This window comes from Phoca vitulina, unplaced genomic scaffold (assembly GCF_004348235.1).
Source record: "Phoca vitulina isolate PV1807 unplaced genomic scaffold, GSC_HSeal_1.0 scaffold38, whole genome shotgun sequence".
In the NCBI taxonomy this organism is placed as follows: Eukaryota; Metazoa; Chordata; class Mammalia; order Carnivora; family Phocidae; genus Phoca; species Phoca vitulina.
The window spans coordinates 6924762-6944084 of record NW_022589741.1 but is presented as its reverse complement, the minus strand read 5'-3'; the positions used below and the strand labels follow the sequence as shown (position 1 = coordinate 6944084).

The following is a 19323-nucleotide window of genomic DNA, read 5'->3' as shown; positions in this document are numbered from 1 at the left end:
TATAGCATGTATTGATATTTCATTTTCTTTTATTGCCAATAATATTCCATTGATGGATATATACCACATTGATTTATCTATCCAGCTGGTGATGTGACATTTGGGCTGCTTCCACCTTTCAGCTATTATAAAGAATGTTGCTATGAACGCCCATGTACACGTTTTTATGTGGACATATGTTTTCACTTATCTTGGGCACAGTACATCTATGTTTAACATTTTGAGAACTGTCAGAGTATTTTCCAAAGAAGTTGTACAATTTTACATTCTCAATACTATATTAGGGTTCCAATTTTGCCCTATTTTTGCCAACATATGCTACTGCCTTGTCTTTTTGGTTATAGCCACTCTAATTCGTATAATGTAGTATCTCATTACAGTTTTGATTTGCATTTCCATAATGGAGAATGGTTTTGGGTATCTTTTCATGCGATTATTGGTCATTTCTATCTCCTCTTTAGAAAAATGTGTATTCAGATTCTTTGCCCATTAAAAAATTAGCCTATTTGTCTTTTCATTATATTTGTTTTCTATTCATTCTGGAAATAAGTACCTTACCAGATAAATGATTTGCAAATATTTTTTTCCCATTCTATGGGTTGTCATTTTACTTTTCTGAAGGTTGGTTTTGTCTTGTTTTTTTGTTTTGCTACACAAAAGTTTTCAGTTTATTTAAAAAAGTCTAATAATTTATTTATTTTGTTGCTGTGCTCTTGGTGCTGAATTTAAGAAAGCTTCGCCCAACCCAGTATAGTGCCTATTTATTACTATGTTTTATGATTTAAGTTATTTTGCTTATTTCCATGATCAATTTTTAGTTAATTTTAGTGTATGGTGTGAGGAAGGAGACTGACTTTATTCTTTCACATATAGGATAGCTTGCTGTCTCAACAAGATTTGTTGAAAAGACTATTCTTTCCCCTATTGAATTGTCTTGGCACTTTGTGGAAAATCAATTGATCTAGTCCATTCTACTAGATTAGAAGTCAGAAAAAGTCTTGTATACATTAATGTGTTTTTATTTCTTTAACGGGAACCTTAAGATTATCTAGTCCATCCCTCAATGAAGCCTTACTATGGGTTTAGATTTCTTTGCCATGTACTCCTATCGCACTCTGTACTCCTACTTTAATGCTTATTGAATTGCAATTTTTGTTTATTGTCTGCTTTCTTAACTAGATGTAAAGCTCCAAGGGCAGGGATTGTGTCTACTTTGCTTGCCTGGTCCAGTGCTTGACATAGAGTGAATGCTCAGTAAATATTTGCAGAATTGTTGAATTAAAGGTGAGTGAGACCCCAAAATGTGAAAATGTGAATTGACCTTTTCAGGATCATATACCAAGTTAGAGTGAGAATCAAGACTATACTCTAGTCAAGAGAGATCTACTTCACTCTATCATGTTATTGGCCCTAATCCTGTGCAAGGTAGGCATCAATATACAAGAAGTTTGAGAGTAAAGGTCTTGTTGGAATGCAATTAAAAAAAAATATGCTGACTTCTTTGGGAATGAGCCACCCCCAGAACAGAAGTTTATAAACAACAATATGTCCACAATTGGATAACTTAGATGAAATGGACCAATTCCTTGAAAGACACCATCTACCAAAATCACACAAGAAGAAATAGACTAATCTGAATAGGTCTCTACTATTGACTGAATATTTGTGCCCTCCCCCCACCCCCAATTTATTCACTGAAATCCCAACCCCCAATGTAATTGTATTAGGAGGTGGACCTTTGGGAGGATTATGTCCTGAGGAAAGAGCCCTCATGAATAGAATTAGTGCTTTTATAAAGAGGCCCCAGAGAGCTCCCTTTCCCCTTCTGCCATGTATAGTTACAGCAAAAAGACATGGCGGTCAATGAGACAGGAAATTGGTCCTTGCCAGATATTGAATCTTCTGGCACCAGGATCTTGGATTTCCCAGCCTCCCAAACTGTAAGAAGTAAATTTCTGCTGTTTATAAGCCACCCAGTTTATGGTATTTTTGTTATAGCAGGCTGAATTGACTAAGATAGCCTGTGTGTATATATATATATATATATATATATATATATATATATATATATATATTAAAGAAATTAAATCAATAATAACTTTACCAAACAGAAAGCACCATGCCCAGATGTGTTTACTAATAAATTCTAACAAATGTTTAAGGAAAAAATCATATCAATTCTCTGAAATTTCTTCCAGAAAATAGAAAGAGAGGAAACCCTTCCTAACTCATTCTGTGAGGCTATCATTACTTTAATACCCAAACCAGAAAAAAAATATTACAAGTAAACTACAGACCAATATCTCTCATAAACACAGATGCAAAAGTCCTCAATACAATATAGCAAATCAAATCCAACAGCATATGAAAAGAATTGTACACCACAACCAAGTGTTATTTATTCCAGCTATGCTAGGCTGGTTCAACATTAAAGAATCAATGAATGTAATCCAAAACATCAACAGGCTAAAGAAGAAAAATCACATGATTATATTGATAGATGCAGAAAAACCATTTGACAAAATCTGACATCAATTCATGATTAAAAACTCTCAGAAAACTAAGACTAGACAGGAAATTCCTCAACTTGATAAAAAACAACTACCAAAAACCTACAGCTAACACAATACTTAATGATGAGAGATTAGAAGCTTTTGTGTTAAGATAAAAAATGAAACAAGTATGTCCTCCCTCATCACTCCTGTTCAACACTGTATTGGAAATCCTAGCTAATAATAATAAACAAACAAACAAACAACAAGAATCCTGATTGGGAAGGAAGAAATAAAACTATCTTTGTTCACAGATGACATGATTGCCTATGTAGAAATCTGAAAAATCAACAACACAAAAACTTACTGGAATTAGTCAGTGATTTATAATAAAGTTACAGGATACAAGATTAATATATAAAAGTTAATCACTGTCTTAAATACCAGCAATCAACAAGTAGAATTTGAAATTTAAAACACAGTATTATTTACATTAGCAGCCAAACAAATGAAACACTTAATGGTAAACCTAACAAATATCTACAAGATCCATATAAAGAAAACCACAAAACTCTGATTAAAGAACTCAAAGAAGTAAATAACTAGAGAGTTATTTCCTGTTCATGGAGAGAAAGACTCAATATTGGTAAGATGTCAGTTCTCCCAACTTAATCTATAGATTTAATGCAATCTTAATTAAACCCTCAGCAAGTTATTTTGTAGATATCAACAAACTGATTCTAAAGTTTGTGAGAAAAGTCGAAAGACCCAGAATGGCCAACACAATGTTGAAGGGGAAGAACAAAGTTGGAAGACTGACACCACTCAACTTCAAGATTTACTATAAAGCTATAGTAATCAATACAGTGTGGTATTGGTGAAAGAATACACAGATCAATGACAGAATAGGAGCCCAGAAAGAAACCCACATAAATATAGACACTTAATCTTTGACAAAGAAGCAAAGGCAATACAATGGGGCAAAGGTAGTCTTTTCAACAAATGGTACTGGAAAAACTGGACATTCCCATGTAAAAAAAAAAAAGAATCTACACACAAACTATACACCCCTCACAAAAAGTAACTCAAAATGGAACATAGACCTTAATGTAAAATACAAAACTATAAAATTCCAGGAAGATAACAAGGTAGAAAATCTAGGTGACTTTAGATATGGTGATAACTTTTTAGATACAACACTAAAGGTACCATCCATGAAAGAAATAATCAATAAGCTAGACTAAAATTGTCATAAAGATACTCAATGGACTTGAGACAAGAGTGGAGGGCCTCAGTGAGACCCTCAACAAAGAGACAGAAAACATTAAAAAAAAAAAAAACCCGATCAATCAGAGATGAGGAACTCAATCAGTGAACTTAAAAATACACTAAAGGGAATAAATAGTGGACTAAAGGAAGCAGAAAAATGGATCAGCGACCTGGAGGATAGAGTAATGGAAAGCAATCAAGCTGAACAGGAGAGAGAAAAGAGAATAAAAAATGAAAATAGATTAAGGGAATTCAGGGACACCATTTGCACTATAGGGATCCCAGAAGGAAGAGAGAGAAAGCAGGGCAGAAAATTTATTTGAAGATTAATAGTTGAAAAATTCCCTAATCTGGGGGAAGAAACAGAATTCAGATCCAGGAGGCACAGAGATTCCCCCAACAAAATCAACCCAAGGTGGTCCATACCAAGACACATAGTAATCAAAATGTCAGAAAGTAGTGATAAAGAGAGAATTTTAAAAGCAGAAAGAGAAAAGAAAACAGTTACAAACAAGGGAAACCCCATAAGGCTACCAGCTGATTTTTTCAGCAGAAACTTTGCGGGCCAGTAGGGAGTGGTATGGTATATTCAAAGTGCTGAAAGTAAAAAACCTGCAACCAAGGGTATTCTATCCAGCAAGGCTATTATTCAGAATAGAAGGAGAGATAAAGAGTTTCCTAGACAAACACAAGTTAAAGAAATTCATCACCACTAAACCAACCTTACAAGAAATGGTAAAGGGGACCCTGAGTGGAAAGGAAAGACCATAAGCAGGAGCAAGAAAAGTAGAAGTACAAAAGCAGTAATGTTAAGAATATCTATAAAAATCAGTCAAGGGATTCACAAAATAAAAGGATGTAAAGGATGACACCATGTACCTAAAATGAGGAGAGGAGTAATATGGGTTCAAACTTAAGTGAACATCAACTTAATATAGACTACTATATGCCTAAGATGTCATATATAAACCTAATGGTGACCACAAATAAAAAAACCAGTAATAGATATGCAAAACATAAGGAGAAAGGACTCCAAGTATCTCACTAAAGAAAGTCATCAAACTAACAGAGAAGAGAGCAAGAGAGGAAAGGAACACAGAAGAACTACAAAAACAACCATAAAACAAATAACAAAATGGCAATAAGTATACACCTGTCAATAATTAGTTTGAATGTAAATGGACTAAACAGTCCAATGAAAAGACACAGAGTGACAGAATGGATTAAAAAGTAAGACCCGTCTATATACTGCCTACAAAAGACTCATTTCAACTTAAAGACACATGCAGACCAAAAGTGAATGGATGGAAAAAACATTTATCATGCAAATGGAAGTGAAAAGGAAGCCAGGGTAGCAATATTTATATTATACAAAGTAGACTTTAAAACAAAAACTCTAGCAGAGACAAAGAAGGACACTGCATAGTCATAAAGGGAATGATCTAACAAGAAGATATAATAATTGTAAATATTTATGCATCCAACATAAGAGACGCAAATACATAAAGCAGTTAATAACAAACATGAAGAAACCAATTGATAATAATAATAGTAGTAGGAGACTTTAATGCCCCACATACATCAATGGATAAATCATCCAAACAGAAAATCAACAAGAAAACACAGGCTTTGAATGACACCTTAGAGAACATTCCATTCTAAAATAGCAGAATACACATTCTTTTCAAGTGCATATGGAACATTCTCCAGAATAGGTCACATGTTAGGCCACAAAACAAATCTCAACAAATTCAAAAAGATTGAAGTCATACCATGAATCTTCTCCAACCACAACACTATGAAACCAGAAACCAACCACAAAAATAAATGTGGAAAAGAACACAAATACATGGAGGTTAAATAACATGCTTCTAAACAATGAATTGGGCAACCAAGAAATCAAAAAGGAAATTAAAAAAAAATACATGGAGACAAATGAAAATAAAAACACAATGGCCCAATCTTTGAGATTTGGCAAAAGCTGTTCTAAGAAAGAAGTTTATAGCAATACAGGCCTACCTCAAGAAGCAAAAAAAAAAAAAAACCCCAAAAAACAAAAAAAACAACCACCAAAAACAAAAAAAAAATCCCAAAGAACCAACTCAAGTAAACCATCTAACCTTACATTTAAAAGAGCTAGAAAAAGATGAACAAATAAAACCCAAAACTAGGAGAAGAGGAGAAGGAAGGAAGTAATAAATATTAGAGCAGGAATAAATGAAATAGAATCAAAAGGAACAATAGAATAGATCAATGAAACTGGGAGCTGTTTCTTTGAAATGATCAATAATTTGATAACTTGTTAGCCAGACTCATAAAAAAAAAAAGAGGACTCAAATAAACAAAATCAGAAATGAAAGAGGAGAAATAACCGAACCACAGAAATACAAATAATTATAAGAGAATATTATGAAAAATTATATGTCAACACATTGGAAAACCTAGAAGAAAGGAATAAATTCCTAGGAACATATAAACTTCCAAAACTGAATCAGGAAGAAATAGAAAATTTGAACAGACCAATTACCAGCAATGAAATTGAATCAGTTATAAAAAAACTCCCAACAAACAACAGTCCAGGACCAGATGGCTTCACAGGTGAATTCTACCAAACATTTAAAGAAAAGTTAATACCTATTCTTCTCAAACTGTTCCAAAAAATATAAGAGAAAGGAAATGTTCCAAATTCATCCAAAAGGCCAGCATCCCTGATATCAAAACCAGAGAAAGACACCACACACACACACAAAAGAAAACTATAGGCCAATATCTCTGATGAACATAGATGCAAAAATCCTCAACAAAACATTAACAAACCAAATCCAACAACACACTAAAAAAAATCATTCACCACAGTCAAGTGGGATTTATTCCAGGAATGCAAGAATGGTTCAATATTTACATATCAATCAATGTGATACATCACATCAACAAAAGAAAAGATAAAAACCATACAATCATTTCAGTAGATGCAGAACAAGCATTCAACAAAGTACAACACCTATTCCTGATAAAAATCCTCAATAAAGTAGATTTGGAGGGAACATACCTCAACATAATAAAGGCCATATACAAGAAACTCACAGATAACATTTACTCAGTGGTGAAAAACCAAGAGCTTTTCCTCTGACATCAGGAACAAGACAAGGATGTCTACTCTTGCTACTTTTATTCAACCTAGTACTGGAAGTCCTAGCCACAAAAATCGCACAAGAAAAAGAAATAGAAGGCATCTGAATTGGTAAGGAAGAAGTAAAACTTTCACTATTTGCAGATGATATGATGCAAATATAGAAAACCCTGAAGACTCCATCAAAAAACTACTAGAACTGATAAATAAATTCAGTAAGGTCACAGGGTACAAAATCAATATACCGAAATCTGTTGCATTTCTATACACTAAAAATGAATCAGCAGAAATAGAAATTAACAAAACAGTCCCATTTACAATTGCATGAAAAATAATGAAATACCAATGTGTAAATTTAACTAAGGAGGTGAAAGACCTGTATTCTGAAAACTATAAAACACTGATGAAAGAAATTTAACATGACACAAAGAAATGGAAAGGTATTCTATGTCCATGGATTCAGAGAACAAATAGTGTTAAAATGGCCATACTACACAAAGCAATCTACAGATTCAATACAATCCCTATACCAACAGCATTTTTCACAGAACTAGAACAAAGAATCCTAAAATCTGTATGGAACCAAAAAAGACTCCAAATAGCCAAAGAAATCTTAAAAAAGAATAACAAAACTGTAGGTATCAGAATCCCAGAATTCAAGATATACTACAAAGCTGTATCAATTGACACAAAAATAAAAACTGAGGTCAAAAGAACAGACTAGAGAGCCCAGAACACATGATTATTTGGTCAATTAATATATGACAAAGGAGGCAAGAATATGCAACACAAAAAAGATAGTCTTTTCAACAAATGGTGTTGGGAAAACTGGTCAGCTACATGCAAAAGATTGATACTGGACCACTTTCTTACACTATACACAAAAATACAATCTCAAAATGGATTAAAGACCTAAATATGAGAGCTGAAACCATGAAAATCCTAGAAGAGAGAACAGGCAGTAATGTCTCTGACACTGGCCACCATAGCAGCATTTTTCTAGATATGTCTCCTGAGGCAAGGGAAACAAAAGCAAAAATGAACTATTGGGACTACATCAAAATAAACAGCTTAGGCACAGTAAAGAAAGCAATCAAAGAAATTAAAAGACAACCTACTGAATGGGAGAAGATACTTGCAAATGACATATTTGATGAAGGGTTAGTATCTAAAATACATAAAGAACTTATACAACTCAACACCAAAAAACCAAATAATTCAATTAAAAATAGGCAGAAGATATGAACAGACATTTCTTCAAAGAAGATATCCAATGTCTAACAGACATATGAAGAGATGCTCAACATCACTAAAAATCATCAAGGAAATGCAAATGAAAACCACAATGAGATATCACCTCACACTTGTCAGAAAGGCTAAAATAAAAAATATAAGAAACAACAAGTGTTGGTGAGGATGTGGAGAAAAAGGAATCCTCTTGCACTGTTGATGGGAAGGCAAACTGGTCTAGCCACTGTGGAAGACAATATGCGGGTTTCTCAAAAAATTTAAAAAAATGGTATGAGGGGCGCCTGGGTGGCTCAGATGGTTAAGCGTCTGCCTTCAGCTCATGTCATGATCTCCAGGTCCTGGAATCGAGCCCCATGTCGGGCTCCCAACTCAGCTGGGAGTCTGCCTCTCCCTCTCCCTCTGCCTCTCCCCCTGCTTGTGCTCTCTCTGTCTCTCTCTCTCTGAAATGAATAAATAAAATCTTAAAAAAAAATGATATGATCCAGCAATTCCACTACAGGGTATTTACCCAAAGAATATGAAAATACTAATTCAAAAAGAAACATACATCCCGGTGTTTATTGCAGCATTATTTACAATAGTCAAATTATGGAAACACCCAAGTGTCCACTGATAGATGGATAAAGAAGATGCGGCACACACACACACACACACACACACACACACACACACACACACACACAGAGGAATATTACTCAGCCATAAAAAAGAATGAAATCTTCTCATTTGCAACAACATGGATAGATCTAGAAGGTGTAATGCTAAGTGAAATAAGTCAGTCAGAGAAAGACAAACACCATATGATTTCACTCATATGTGGAATTTAAGAAACAAAACAAAGAAAAAAGATATGAAAAACAGACTCTTAACCAAAGAGAACAAACCGATGGCTACCAGAGGGAGGTAGGTGGAGGGGGGATGGGTGAAATAGGTGATGGGGATTAAAGAGTACACTTATCGTGATGAGCACTGAGTAACGTATGGAAATATTGAATCCCTATATTGTACACTGTAAACTAATATAACACTGTATGCAAATTATACTGGAATTAAAATAAAAAAAAAGAAAAACGAGGTATCAGTATACCTCTAGTAGAATGGCCAAAATTCAAAACACTAACAACACAAAATGAAGTGAGGATGTGGAGCAATAAGACTTCTCATTTATTGTTAGTCAACTTCTCATTCATTGTCAGTGGGGATGCAAAATGATAGAGGCAATTTGGAAGACAGTTTGTCCGTTTCTTACAAAACTTAACATACTTTTGTCAAATGATCCAGCAAGTACATTCTTTGGTATTTATCCAAAGGGTTTGAAAACTTATGTCCTCACAAAAACCTCCATACAGATGTTTATGGCAGTTTTATTCATAATTGCCAAAACTTGAAAGCAACCAAGATGTCCTTCAATAGGTGAATGGGTTAATGAACTGTGGTCCATCGAGACAATGGAATATTATTCAGAGCCAAAAGGAAATGAGCTATCAATTCATGAAAAGATATGGAGGAACCTTAAATGCATATTACTATGTGAAAGAAGTGAGTCTGAAAAGGCTACATACTATGTGATTTCAACTATATGGCATTCTGGAAAAGGCAAAACTATGGAGACAATGAAAGGATCAGTAGTTGCCAGAGGTTAGGGAGAGGGAGGGATGGTTTTGGTAGTGAAACTATCTTATTTGATATTACAATGGTGGATAAATGTCATTATACATCTGTTAAAACCATAGAGTGTATAACACTGAGAGTGAACCCTAGTATAAACTGCTGACTTTGGGTGATAATGATGTGTCAGTGTAGGTTTATGGATGGTAACAAATGTACCGCCCTGATGCGGGATGCTGATAGTGAAGGAGGCTGTGTGCATACGGGGGTAGGTGCTAGAGAGGTCATTTCTGCGGCTTCCACTTGATTTTGCTCTGAACCTAAAACTGCTCTAAAAATAAATCATATTTTAAAAAACAACAACAGTTCAACATCCAATTAAAAAAAGTAATAAAGGAGCTCTTTTGCTTAGACGTTAGCAGGAAAGATGAGGTAAGGTTGTCAGTCAGTTCACATAAACTGTAAACACACCAAGAATTCTTGCTGCTTAAAAGTACTCATCATTGACTTTATCTGTTAATACAAGACTACTGACAAAATGTTAAGGGTTATCTGCATGATTAGTTTATATTTTCCTTGTTCAGCAAAAGGCAAGAGAAAAAATAACTCTGAGTTGCAACATGAAAGCAATTTACCACCTCATCACCCTTAAACAAAAGGTTCAAAGCAAAATGTGTTCAATCTTGACATACACCATATGCCTGAAAATGCTCACTGAATAGGAGCCTAGATGTGAGAATAATAATGCATATGAATGGCAACCAATAAATATTTCAATGAAATTTTTTATTCTGCACAGTTGGATGTTGGATAATTCAGGTGCTTGGGAGGGAGGGCTCAACTCCTTTTGAGATGAGTATGCCAGGGTCAAAAACAGTGAAGTGAGTGAAGTGAGTGAAGTGAGCCAGAAACACAACAACGACTAAAACTCAAGTTATTTTTGATTTCCAGTCTCAGTTACATTTTTTAAAGCCATAGTTCTAGGCACAGTATTGGCCTAGTACCTAACTAGTGGTAGGCACTCAATGAACACTTCCTGGAGAAATGCTGGTTGAATTGGAAGAGTGTGAACTCATCAGTGTATCTCTAGAACTGTCCAGGGGAGAGATGCATCGATCAGGTGATAAATCAGAACCTACTGGAGTCTGCTCACCATCACTTGGTGAAAATAGTTTCGTTTTTTTTTTAAGGTTTTTTATCTCCTTTCCTCAGTAAGTCTATAGTAACCTCACTTTTAGGCCAGCAGATGGTGAGGTCAGCCTGCCACCCAGCCCCTGTTCTGGCTCTCATTATGTCTCACCTGAACTATGTCAATATCGTTCTACATTAGCTCTCATCTTTTAGTCTTATCCCGTTTTATTCTCTTCTGCATCTGCCTCTGAAGCTGTTGTTAGAAAACACAAAGCTTGTCATATCACTTCCTATGCCTAAAGCCCACTGCCAACAGGCTAAAGTCCAAGATCCTTAGCATGAGGTACAGGGAACCTTACAATTTAACCATGGCTTGTCTTTTCAACCTGTTCTTCCTCTCCTCTCCATGCTTCCGAATGCTCTATAATTTCCAGCTGATCTGTTGCTCAGGCCCAAAACTTGGGAGCGTCCACGACTCCTTGCTTTCTGTTATATTTCATATATAACCCAGCAGCAAATCCTGACGGCTCTACATTGACAATACATGGAAATCACCAGAGGCCTTGTGAATGTATGCGAAACTAAGAAACCCCTCCAGTTCTACCTGCTCATGCTGTCTGCTGGAGGACAAATTTTGGATTTTTTTTCCCCACAACAAGAGAAAACAAAACACAAAAGCAAAATATAAGCAAAGTCGCACCATGTCTAGCCACATACATGGGTACCACCCTGGTCCAATTCACCATAATTATCTCTTGTATAATTTACTGGAAAATTTGTAACTGGTTTCCCAGTTGTCTATGCATCATTGAGTAGGATCGTGGTTCTCTTACAAACTATCCCCTGCTCAAGTCCTCCAATGACTTCCAATTCACTTAGAACAAAATCCAGAGTCCTTACAATGGCCCTAGAGCTCCTGCTACTCTCCCTCTAGTTCACTGTGCTTCAGCCACATTGGCTGGTGTCCTTTCCTCCTGTATCAGGACCTTTGCACATGCCCTCTCCTCTTCCTGAGCATGCGTCCCCAGCTAGTCACATGACAACTCCTTCATTTCCTTCTTGTTTCACCTTGAATGTCACCTTGTGAATGAGGCCTTACCTATACAACTTATACAAAATAACATCTCTCTCCTTACCCACGAACACTCCTACCCTGCTTCATTTTTTTCCCCTCCTGTATTCATCAGTATCAGATGTGCTAATTTATATATTGCCAGGCTTTCACATCAAGATATACATTTCTTGAGAGAGGGCAGTGCTTTTGTCTGCTTTGTGCATTTCTCCGTTTTTAATTCTACAACGGTACCTGGCACAGAGTAGGGGCTCAGTAAAATATCTCTTGCATGAATTGAAGTGACCGAGAGCATGGGACAGTTTGGCTTCTTTCCCAATGTTAAAGACTGGATTATTAAGTTCAGCTTCTTGTGGGTCATTATCTGGTCAGTCCTTTGCTCTAAGTCATAGGGTGTCTGTACTGGGATCCCAGGTGTTTGTATTTCTAATACCAATCCTCTACATAGGACATTTGTAAAAGGCTGTATTTTCTTTACAGTGATTTCATTTTTATTATTTTGCTTGGCCCTCACAGCACAGTATGGAAAGTATCATCATTGTTATCTCCGTTTCTTTTTAAGTTAGGAAATCTGATACTCTACCAAGAAGTGAAGCCTCAATACTTTAAAGATAACAGTAATCCTACAAAGCATATGGATTCAACCAAGACCTTAATTTAGTCTGGAAGAAAGGGAAGACTTAGGTAGATAACATAAAGATTTTGATACTTTAAGTACAGTCTGTGGAAGGATAAACTTAACTACACAAATAGCGTGAGATAGATGTTTGTAACAGTTAGATCCATCCAAAACTGCAGCAGGCCACCTAAGCAGTGACATCGTTAGAAATGGTGCAGCAGAGACTGGACCACTGGCCTCTAGGCAAACTTGTCACAGAGGGGATACCAGAGAGGAAACTCCAGGTATTCTTGCAACCCACTCATCTATGAATCCAAAACATGCATCCCATTTCTTGCTCCAAAGAACATTTTCAATCCTTAAGTGATAACAAAACAAAAAAACCCAAGAGCTATCATGCCTAAGGGTGAAATGAGTCACGGTCTTGCATAGCTCCCTTCCGTGGCTCAGGCAGACGGTGAGAAGAAACTGTGGTACAAGTTACAAGGAAAGAACTTGAGGGCTTAACAATGAGATCAAGGAAAGAACATCGGCTTGGGCAATACCAAGCTGTAGCAGCAGAACAAAGACCACAAATTTCCTTTAACGCTTGATGCAAAATCCCAGTTCTGTGCTTAACCTCTCACCAGCGGGCCAGGGTGAGGGGGCGGCGTCCGAGCCAGAAGAATCTGTTGTTGACAACGTAGGAAACGGTGGCAGAAGGTCAGATGCTATTAGGAGATGGTGTTTCACATCCTGGGGAGGGAGCTGTTGTTTGCGAGTGGTTTTGACAGAGTTATTTATTTCCTGGCTGATCTGCAGCCAAGTGTGTGGGCCAGAAATTCTCAACAGATAAACAAGGGTCCCACCCCAAGGCACTCTCCCAGAGGCTCGCTCACTCTAACACTGTCTTTCACCTGCAAGGTTGAAGATAAATAAAATACCAGAGTGTCGCTGACATCCAACTCATTTTATTTAATAACTGTGATACTTGAAACCAACATCTGGGGTAAGGGAGAGGGGTCGAAAGAGACCCCTTAACAAAAGGGCGCAGGAAGAGATGAGCTTTTTGTTTTGTTGAGTTTCCATTACAGGTTTAAATAAAAAACAACCCCCTATGCAATATTATGTTAATTATATATAAGAAAACCACGGAAGCCGTTGCCATGAATATATGAAGGGAAAACTGACCTTCTTCCAGGGTCTTCTATGAAGGAACTTCAGAGGCACTAAATTCCTATGGGTATTAGTTGAGGAACAATCCTGAACAAGAAACTTGAGGAACTTAAGCGTTGGTTTGAAGAATATCCCGTTGTCTCTTTATTGTCACATAACTCGAATTTTCTTTTCTTCCAATTTCTTTTCGAAAGCTCTCCAGCCTCCTGTCTGATTATGTTGCCCTCTTGCTTAAGGGCTTCTGCTGGGTGCCTTCTGGACCAATCTCAGACTCCTGCGTGGCGCGGAAAGCCCTTGACAGCCCCTGCACCCAGCCTGAGCCTGGGCATCGGCGTCTGCCCCCCAGCACAGCCCTGCGGCTCCTGAGCCCGCCAGGGGCTCTGCCTTGGGCCATTTTCACTGCGCCTGGAATGCTCTCCTTCCCCTCCAGCCAGCGAGCTCCTTCTCATTTTCAACCCCGGGGGTGTTGGTGGTGGTGGGGCCGTGACCCTTTCTGAGGTCTTGCCCAAATCCCCGGATGGAATTAGTTTTCTCTGTGCACCGAGGGATTTTTCATACTCACCATGTTAGGCTGGTATGGCCTTGATGCACGTATTTATGGCTCATGTTGGATTATTAATTGAAACGAAAAATATCTTGTTCCTCCTGACAGTCTTCGGGATGATGAAGGTTAGAACACTGATTCTGGATGGAGCCAGGCTGCCTGTCCCTTTCTACAAGCTGAGCCATCTCCTAGTGTGTAAACTAGGCCTATTACCTCGACTTCACAGAAACGATTTGGCATAAGGTTAGGCCCTGTGTACTCAGCATATTTTAGCTATTATGGTTATCTTTATATGCCCAGAGCCTGGCAAGTTCCTGATTCTTAATAATCATAACAGTGAAGAAAAGCAGAAGATGTCACCCCAAAATATGGCCTCTTTGGCATAAGGATTGTTTTGAGAAACAGCGGGCATGAGAAAACGCTCCCTTTTGTAAGGGAAATTTACATTCATAAATCAAATCTCCATTTGTAAGCGTGTCTCCCTCCCTGTACCGGGAAGAGACGGTGACTCTAAATCACAAGAGAATCTTATCAGTGGAAAAGGTACCAGCTTGACTCCGGATAACAAACCTCACCCTTGGTTACTGTGCTTTTCCTTGTAACTTCCCCTAACTGGCCTCACCACACCCTTCCTTCTCCTGTCTTCACCTGAAGATGGTATTTAAGCTAGTGGTTTAGAGGATACACAAGGTACACACGTTAATAAACTGCATGTTTTTCTCTTGTTATTCTTTCATTACAGGGGTCTCAGCCAAGGACTCAGAAGGCTAGAGGTAATATTATTTTTCTTCCTCTATGACAGCAAACCCCAAACATGTGTTATGTGTTAGTGTTAAGTACCTTTCATGCATTGTCTCATTAGTTCACACATTCAAGGCCAAGACTTGGGAGAGACTAGCAGGCATGTGGCGCACAAAACTTAAGAAGGTTCTCACTCTCAGGGTTGATAAGTGCCCTCTGTTGACCCTAAACTCACGTGGCCCTGAGAATGAGTGCCTTCTTCCACTATTAAACAGCTTTCTTGAGACAAAATTCACACACTATACAATTCACCTATTTCAAGTGCATAGTTCAGGGGCTGTTAGTATATTCACAGGGTTGTGCAACCATCACAACCAACTTTAGAACGTTCTCATGACCCCTCCAAAAACCCATGCCCGTTATCAGCCACTCCTCATTTCCCCCCAAACTCCCAAGCTCTGGGCCACCACTAATCTACCTTCTGTCTCTATAGATTTGCCTATTCCAGACATTTTATATAAACAGAATCACACAATCTGGGGTCTTCTGTGACTGGTGTCTTTCACTCACCATAGCGTTTTCCAGGTTCATCTATGTAACATCTATCACTACTTCATTCTTTTTATAACCAAGTGACATTCCATTGTATGGAAGACCACATTTTGTTTATCCATTTATCAGTCATGGATATTTGGATTGTTTCCATTTTTTTTTTTTTTACTATAATGAATCATGCTATTATGAACACCTGTGTGGACGTTTGTTTTCATTTCTCTTGGGTATATACCTGGGGCTGGAATTGCTGGGTGAAATTGTAACTCTGTATTTAACATTTTGAGAAACCGCTGGACTATTTTCCAAAGAGGCTGCACCATTTTACTTTCCCGCCAGCAATTTTCCAAATTCTATGTATCCTCACCACACTGTTAGTCTTCATCTGTTTTTGTTATAGTCACCCGGGTAGGTGTGAAGTGATATCTCATTGTGGTTTTGACTTGCATTTCCCTAACGCACATGAGGTTGAGCATTTCTTAAGTGATTATTGGCCATTTGTCTATCTTCTTTGAAGAAATGTCTACTTAGATCTTTTGCCCATTTTTTAAAAGTATTCAGCTTTCTTGAGGTATAACTGACAAAGTTGTAAGATTTAAACTGTAAGTCATTGTTGTACATATGTGCACAATGTACATATGTGTGTAATGTGTACGTATTGTGCAAGGATTCACCTCATCTAGTTAATGAACACATCCATCAGCTCACATACTTATCTTTTTCCCTCCCATTTCTTTTAATTGGTTTGTCTTATTATTGAGTTGTAAGAGGTCTTTGCATATTCTGGACACAGGTCCTATCAGACATGATTTGCAAATATTTTCTCCCATTCTGTAGGTATCTTTTTATTTTTTTATAGTGCCCTTCGAAGCACAAAATTTTTAAATTTTAATTCAATCCAGTTTATTTTTTCTTGTGTTGCTTGTGCTTTTGGTCTTCTATCGAAGAAGGCCTTGCCTCACCCAAGGTCATGAAGATGCACTCTTATGTTTTCTTCTAAGAATTTTATAGCTTTAGTTCTTGCATTTAGGTGTGTGACCCACAAGAGTTAATTCCTATGTGACCTCCTTAAATTTTGCTTTCTAGAAGACTCACTCATTTCACCCTAGGACTGCCCTGCTTTCAACAATTCCCTGAAGTCAATAATAATATTATCTCCATTTATAGATACGTAAATTAAGGCTGGGGTAGTGAGATAGTTTGTCACATGTCACACCGTGAGTGGCAGAGATACAATCTATACCCAGCTCAGTGCTGGAACCCCTACTCACATGGCTGTACCGAGGGTTTCTTGGTTTATACTGATGGGCTCTTGAATGGATATATAATTGACAAAAAGCTAAATTCCAATTTATGATATCTTCCCCATTAGCCTGTTAAATAACAAAAATTCAACTGAGTACCTTTGAAGATCTAATTGGCTTTGTTAAACAATTCATGAATTGGGCAGAATCCCACCTAGCAAATAGAAAGGAGCTCCACTGAGTTGCAGAAAAGGAAAGGTTTTTAAAGGTAGAGAGGGAGTGCGAAAAAGGGAAATTATCAGCAAAGGATGCATTGTGCTAGACAAGGTCACCCTTCTAAGGGGACTGGAAGGAGTCTATCAGGAAATTTTCTAGTGCTGATCAGGAAATTCCAGGTTGACTTGCTAAAGGTTACATTCCTGGCATGGGGGAGGCAGGGTGAAACTGCACTTAGGTTGGGGCTTAAGTCTTGTTTTGCTGCTGTGGGGCTCTTAACATAAGTGACTCCATTTGGGGCCTGTGGTTTTCATTTTAACACACCCATGGAACTGTGGAAAAACATCCTTAGCTGCTATTTCCTCAGAAATAAAAACAGCTTGAATTACGGACATAGAGTAGATGAGACCTCTATGTTGCCCAGACTTTAACTGGGGTTGAGGATTTGCCCTGTCAGTGCCACAGGAGAGGGGAGAGAGGGCAGCTGAAGATCACGAGAGTTACAGTTTAACAAATCCCACGTAGTGCATCTATTGTGTGGATTCAGTAATGTTTGATTATAACTTTCTGTTGTCAAGATACTGGGGTATCATGTTTCAAGAAAAATGTAGGAAAAGAAATCCATACTTAGACATAGCCTAGTGAAGTGTTATAAATATCCCAGTATAGAGAGACCAAACTCCTAACAATAAAACAAAAAACAGATTCTCTACAAAGGAACAATAAAATCAGGTTTACTATAGGAGCAAAAAAAAAAAAGGACTTCCAGGTGTGAAGGAAACAGAAAAACCAAATTCCTGGCACACCACAACACTTAGTAAATATTTGTGGGTTTCTTTTTGGGGGGGGGGTGTAGTTTTTATTTTTATTTCTTTTTTTGTTTAAATTGTTGTTAAATAAATGTATGTTCTCTTGTATGCAAGTTCTCAGAAAGTACACAACTCAGTTACCTTTCCTAAAGAAGTTGCTTTAACTAGAACAGTGAAAAATTATTTCGTGGATGTCCTGCTGAGAACTCTGCTCGTCTTTTTCTGTTGTATGTCTGTTCCTAGATCTCATGGCTTCTTCTTCCCTTCTTTGGGGGAGTGCAACCTCTAGAACAGTAGTTCTCAACCTATTAGGTTTCAAGACTCTTATACTTTTGAAAATTACTAAGGACCCTCCCAAAAAGCTTTTGTTTAAGTGAGTGGCATCTATTTTTTTTACACAGTACAAAACTTTTTATTCACCAATAAACTAAAAGTCCATTTCTAGATGTTTCTTTCTTTTGCATGCTTCATTTGTTTTATTAGCAAGCAAAACCCTGTAAGGGTTTTCACATAGTCTTCAGACTCAGATCCATCTTCATCTTGACTAATCTGGAAGTAATGAAGTTTATAAGTCTCCTTGTCAGATGCAACCACAGAAAGCCAATCACGATTATTCTTCTTAAGGTATATCTTCTTAAGGTATATTCTTCTTAAGGTATTATTCTTCTTAAGGTATATCTTCTTAAGGTATATCTTAAGGTAGGACATTTCAAATACGTTTTAGAGAACTCTTTCTCAGAAACAACTGTGATTTTATTCTTGATGTGTTCAATGTGAACAACATTCCCCAGATTTCCAGTTTTTCCACTGACTTTAACCTTCTCCCGTAGAAACTATTCAAAATTTCCAGAATCAAGAATGCCATCTTCTACTAGATGGGTTAAGGTCCAAAATAAATTTTCAAGTTGAATTCTTAGGCTTCTTATCTTTCAGCGCCATCTTGAGAGCCAGCTTGGCAAACAGAGAGAAAGCTATAGTTGCATATGGACATCTATTAATTTTTGTGTGTTAGAAGTTAAAACTGAGAAACTTAAAAATATTCATTCATTCATTCATTCATGCATGCATGCATTCATTCATTCAAAATAAGGATAATGAACACATTACCTGTTCAAATACCCAAAAAGTAGTGAGACGAGTGTCATTGTTTTACATTTTGGCAAATCTCTTTGATGTCTGGTTGAATAAAAGACAGCTGGATTCTCATACCCACTTCTGCATTCAGTCTGCTGTAACATCAAATGCCATGTAGCTTCAAGGAAACCCTACTCTTTGCTCGTGAGAGAATAAGAGCAAAACACAGGTGACATCTCAGTATGGTAATGAAAATAGTTTGGACCCCCTATAAGGCCTTAAAAGTCCCCAGGTGTCTCTGAATCACACTTTGAGAACCACTGCTCTAGTAACTTCCTGAAAAAAGGCAAAAGTAAAATTTTGAAGACTTGCAAATCTACCAAGTTGTCTTCCTACTTGCATTTGATTATTTAGGT

General features: G+C 37.2%; 1 pseudogene; it reads right to left on the bottom strand.

The window, feature by feature from the left end:
• Positions 1-18274: 18274 nt before the first annotated feature.
• Positions 18275-18772, bottom strand: LOC116646810 (annotated as a pseudogene).
• Positions 18773-19323: the final 551 nt, after the last annotated feature.